This window comes from Loxodonta africana, chromosome 9, assembly GCF_030014295.1.
Source record: "Loxodonta africana isolate mLoxAfr1 chromosome 9, mLoxAfr1.hap2, whole genome shotgun sequence".
NCBI lineage: Eukaryota > Metazoa > Chordata > Mammalia > Proboscidea > Elephantidae > Loxodonta > Loxodonta africana.
In genome coordinates this window covers 31,828,474-31,834,240 of record NC_087350.1, presented here as the reverse complement: position 1 = coordinate 31,834,240, position 5,767 = coordinate 31,828,474, and the positions used below count along the sequence as shown (strand labels likewise).

At 46.0% G+C, this 5,767-nt stretch overlaps 1 pseudogene; it reads right to left on the bottom strand.

Annotated features, from left to right (window-relative positions):
• Nucleotides 1-1,412: 1,412 nt before the first annotated feature.
• On the bottom strand, nucleotides 1,413-2,248 carry LOC100675643 (large ribosomal subunit protein eL21-like; annotated as a pseudogene).
• Between the last annotated feature and the right edge of the window lie 3,519 nt (nucleotides 2,249-5,767).

Below are 5,767 nucleotides of genomic sequence, written 5' to 3'. Positions count from 1 at the left end.
GGACTACCAGAAGCTGGAAGAGACAAGAAAGGATCCTTCCTTAGAGACTTTGAAGAGAGCATGACCCTGCCAACACCCTGAATTTAGGCTTCTACCCTCTAGAACTATGAGAATAAATACCTGTTGTTTTAAGCCACCCAGTTTGTGGTTATTTGTTATGACAGTCCTAGGAAGAAAATAGGGATTGCTGTCAGACGAGGATGCACTGAAGTGTACTTGTCACAGGCTAAAAACTAGCTAGCTGGGGGAAAAAGAGTCAACAACACATGGCACTTGTGTTGCGTGCTACTGCCCTATGCCTTGTCCACTGGAGGGTTGCTGTAGCACGTGGATCTTCTTTCCTCTGATCCTAGAAGTGTTTCCCTCGTAGGCAGTTTCCATCACAGCCCTTTCAGGCTGCCGCTGCCAATCGGACAAGGTTGGCAGGTAATGTGTACCCCATGTGCCATCGCAACAGGCATGAGATAGTGGCCATTAAAGCCGGCAGACACTGCTACTTGCAGCTGTGGCAGAATGTTCTATGCCCATAACCAAAACCAATTGCCTTTGAGTTGATTCTGACTCATGGCCGCCCCATGTGTGTCAAAGTAGAACTGTGCTCCAGAGGGTTTTCAACGGCTGATTTTTCAAAAGTGGATCATCAGGCCTTTCTCCTGAGGTACCTGTGAGTGGATTCAAACCACTAACCTTTAGGTTAGAGGCCAAGTGCTTGACCAATTGTACCACGTTTGCATGTGCAGCTGCTGCTTTCCTGCTAAGAGAACCTCTATTTTGTTCAGGTCGGGGTGGAGATCCCTTGATCTTAGGGAATGGAGGTTCCTCCTCCAACCTAGGGGATGAGTCATGAAGGCATAGACTGGTCATAACGACCCCATCCCTTTTTCTCAGCCTCCCTTGTAGCTCCAAGTGGCCATGTGACACCGTTCTGGTCAATGAGTCTGTAGGCATTTTCCATGAACGATATTTTTCCCCCGGATGAAAAGACGGAGCCTTAAGAGGATAAAAGTTTTTCTGTTTTCCCCTTCCTTCCTGTGATAATACAATGTCTGGAGCAGCAGCAAGCAATATACAACCCTGAGTACAAACATGAAAGTCAGAGAGAAACAGCTTTGGAGCCCTAACAGTGGTGGGCTGTCACCCAAACTGGACTTCGTGCTCTCAGATTTCTTGTTATGTGAGACAATTAGATGTCTGTATCCCATCTGCCCGTGTTAGCCTAGTTCTTTGTACTTGAGACTGAAAGCATTCTAACTGATAGAGCAGTTTTAGTCCTTGTCTTTGAGGTCAGGTACCCACAGTGCCTATGGGTTTCTATAATCAGGACTATATGTAACCAAGAGACCATGTGGCCTAATTATCCTGAGCCATTTCTAATTTTTTTTTTCATCCCCGATATCTTTGTTTTGCAATTATTATGCCATGAACTCATAGGGAATAGGTTCCAGCAGCTCAGGCTCCTTTCCATTGGTTCTCACAGAGTGGGCTGCTCTGGGTGAGGCAGGCTGGTGCTTCAGTTGAATCTAGGTATCTTTCTCTTTGGCTTCCTTCTTTTTTTGATCATTTTCCTTCATGCGTTTCAGAAAGCTATCTTGGCTCTTAGAGTGCTTAATATGCTCAACGCACACATTAATTCTCTTGGCAAGAATCTTGCCCTTAGCATGTTTGTTCACAACAATGCCAACAGCATGCTGGGCCACATTGCAGACTCTTCCAGTTTTGCTGTGGTAACATTTGTGGGGCATTCCTTTTTGGACAGTGCCCATTCCCTTGATGTCTACAATATCACCTTTCTTGTGATTTGCATGTCTGTGTCCAAAGGAACAACTCCATGTTTTCTAGAAGGCCTAGAGAACATAGAGCCAGTGCCGCTCCTCTCTCCCATTGTGTACATCACTTTGGTGAATTACAGCAGGATGGTGATTCTGGTTGAAAGGGAGCCATCTATGATTTTGATTCAGGCTCATCAGACTTTAGTGCTCAGGGAATATCTTAGAGACCGTCTAATTCTGGGTTTTCCAAAGTAGGTTCTGCAGAACTACAGGCCTGTAAGACACTTCCTCTCAAAAGGGTTCCAAGGGCAATTAAATTTGGGAACACTTCCTGTCACATCCCCATCCCTGAGAGGAACAGGTTCTGTGTCTACAGGTCTGTCTATTCCGTCTGTTATTGCCTCTGTTCAGGACCCCTTTCTTGCTTGCTTGGACCTCTGCACTATCCTTATTCTGGCATCCCTGCCTGCCATTGTTCCCTGCCCTCTGTACTCATCTTCCGCATTGCCTTCATTCATGCATTGTTGAGAGCTTATTAGGTACCTGGCATGGTTCCAGTTGCTGGGGGTACAATAAACAGAGCAGAAAAAAATTATTGCCCTCATGGAGCTTACATTCTAGTCAAGGAAGCTATATGGTGAAGAAAGCCAAAGAAAAATAGGTATCTTAGTAGAGAATGATATGAGCTTTAGAGAAAAATCAGAAAAGGGAGAGGTGGGTCCTAGGGTGCAACTGAGAAGGTCTTGGTGAGAAGAGGACACCTAGGGCAAGGCCTGAGGGGCTGAGGAGATCTTGGGAAGAGCCAGCCAGGGAGAGAAAATATCGTGCACAAAGACGCTGAGGTGGGAGAGGGCCTGATGTGCTTAAGGAAGAGCAAGGACATGGGAATGACTGAGTGGAGGGAGCAGAGAGCCAGGAGTAGGTGTTGTGATCAGATAAGTATGAGGGACCAGTCATGTGATGCTTTCTAGACCATTGCAAGAACTTTGGCTTGTGCTCTGAGTAAGGTGGGGACACCTTTGAAGGGTCTTGGGCAGAGGAGTGATGTAACTGACAGCCACTTTTAAAAGAATCAATCTGCTTGCCATGCTAAGGATGGGCTGTGGGGATGGGGTGGAAAGAGGAGAAAAGAGACTACTGCAGCATCTAGGCAAGAGGTGATGGCTTGGACCAGGGTGGTTGTAGGGGAAGTAGTGAGAATTGATTGGGTTCCGGGTATATTTTGAAGGACAGGATTTCCTATAGTTATGTGAGAGGAGAATCTAAGGTTGTTTAATGAAGCAGTTAGAAAAATGGAGTTGTTGCTTACTATGATGGGGAAAACTATGGGAGGAGTAGACTTGGGGAGAAACATGAGGAGCTCAGTCTTGGGCAAGTTAAATTTGAGATGACTCTTAGATACGAAAGGGGACGTGCTTAGTAACCGTTGTGATACATGGCTGGCGTTAAGGGCTAAGGCACAGGTGGAAGATACACATTTGGAGGTAGCCGGCATGTAGATTGTATTTCAGGCAGTGAGGCTGGATGAGGTCACCTAGAGAGTGGTGCTGAAGAGAGTGAGTCACAGGGTTCTCCAGAGTTTACAGGCTGGTGAGTAAGAGCCTGAGGAGGGGCAACCAGAGAGGCGAGAGGAAAACCAGGAGAGTGGAAACTGCTGGAAGACAGATATGCTTCCAGGAGGATGAAGTGAGCAGCTAGGCCAAATGCCTGCTGATTGGTCAAGTAGGAGGAGGATGAGAAGTGACCACTGGACTTGGCAAAAGGGAGGTCGTTGATGAGGTTGACAGGAGCAGTTTTGGTGGAGTGGTGGGGGCAAAAGTCTGCATGAAGCCAAGAAGGGAGTCTATTTTAAAACAGAGGTATATCATCTTTCTATTTAAAGCTTCTTTGTTTACAAGATAACCTTTACCCTTTCCCAGCCTTCCTCAGCAGCCTCATCTGCAGCTACCACGCTTTTCCCCCAGGCCCCTGATGGCCCGTTGTATGCATTGTTGTGCAGCCTAAGCTTCCTCTAGCCCTCCTCCTCTCAATACCCTTCAGGCTCCTCCCCATTAAGGCACTGCTCACCTCCCATGTCCTTTCTCCCTGGTGCTCACCTCCAGTACAGTCACTGATTCCCACTTTGTGGGCCCTTGAGTCTATATCCTTTTTGTGGCATTGTCTTGGTTCTGAGGCTTCAATTGATTTTGAGTCCTCACAGGCACAAGCATATTTTGTCTTATTGATTCTACTAGGTCCCTGGGTGGCATAAGTGGTTTGCTGTCAATGACTAACCTAAAAGTGGTTCAAACCCACCCAGTGGTGCTGTGGAAGAAAGACCTGGCTACCTGCTTCTGTAAAGATTACAGCCAGGAAAACCCTGTGGAGCAGTCTGTAACACATGGGGTCACCATGAATTGGGATTGACTTGATAGCAATGAGTTTGGTGTTTTTTAATTGATTCTACCTAAACCACCTAGAGTAATATTTGGCTCTTGATAATTGTGTGGGGTGGGGTATCATATATATAATGCTAGTAAGTCACAGGACTTTTATTCTTTCCTCCTAAAAGAATAATTTCTTTTTATTACGATCAGCACAAAGTTGGTTCCTATGAAGTGGAGGTTAAAGATGTCCAAAATGTCTAACTTTTCCGAGCTGCTGTACTACTCCATCATCTCTAACATTATTAACTACTCCGTCTCACCTCAGTACTCTCCTTCCCATCTTTGGGTTCCCTAATTCACTACAACATCTCATACGACTCACAAACTGTATAAAATAAATAACTCCTGTGGTTGTGGAGACTGGCAAGTCCCAAATTTGTGGCACAGCGTAGGGCTCTCCTGACCCATGTGGTTGCAGGGGCTGATGAACCGAATCTGGCAGTTCAGATCACAGGCTGCTGGCTCACAATGCTGGCGAATCAGGTCACATCAGCCCAAAGGGCTGTGGAGCGAGGTACATTCCAGAATCAGCAGGTCAGACAACAGGCCTCTGGGGAGGTCAACTGATCATGAACTGGACACAGGATCCAGATGCAGAGAGAGAGAGCCTCACCAGGACACACATATATCTTAGGTGCAGGCTACACTCAAGGGAAGGGCATAACTTTTGTAAGCGTGGGACTTGAGTCATGCCCTACTGCAAGGCTGCTACCCAAGACACACCTTATACCAATCCTGCCTCATCGACATATAGAGGTCAGGATTCACAAGACATAAAATAGAGGACACACACACAATACTGGGAACCATGGCCCAGCCACGTTGACACATAACCCCAACCATCAAAGGTTCCATATACCTTATTTGCATAGTCCCACTCATTCATTTTGTGTGAGTCACAAAGACCATGGCTAGAAGAGCCCTATTAAGTAATTCATTGCACCACACCTCCTAAAACAGACCTCATCAACTAGGGAAAAGGCATATTTTGTTTATAATACTTGGCATGCTATGCCGCTGGTGTTTATTTTGATTCTAGTTCTTACAGCAGAGTTTCCATTGCCTAAGAAGTATGTGTGATATACACGGGAGTAATCGCCCATGTTTCTGCTTAATGGCAAGAATTTGATTCTGAGTATGTAAGCCCTATGTGGAATATATTTAATAATTCTGCCACTGTAAAATGTACTACCTGAGATCTCATTATGATTATGGGGCCTCACACGCCATATGGCTTCTGAGTGCAGCAGTTCATAAACCATTCCTATTTTAGATTGTATGGAGATACACATAGAGGGTAGAGCCAGCACCAGCCAGCTTCTATCCCCAGCCTGCATGCAGCGAGAAGGAAAGTATGAGACTCTACAACTACAGTTTGACAAGTTGGTTTAATATTAGCTCAAGAGAAGACTTTAGCTATAGAGTTGCTGGATTGATTTAATCACACATACAGCATCGCAGGCTCCAGTGGGTTTTGGTTTGGCAGAAGGTTGCGTAGGGTATGGGGCTTTTGGGTTCAACTTTGAAGCCCATGAGAAGAGCTGATACTTTCACCTGTAATTGTGCTGGGGG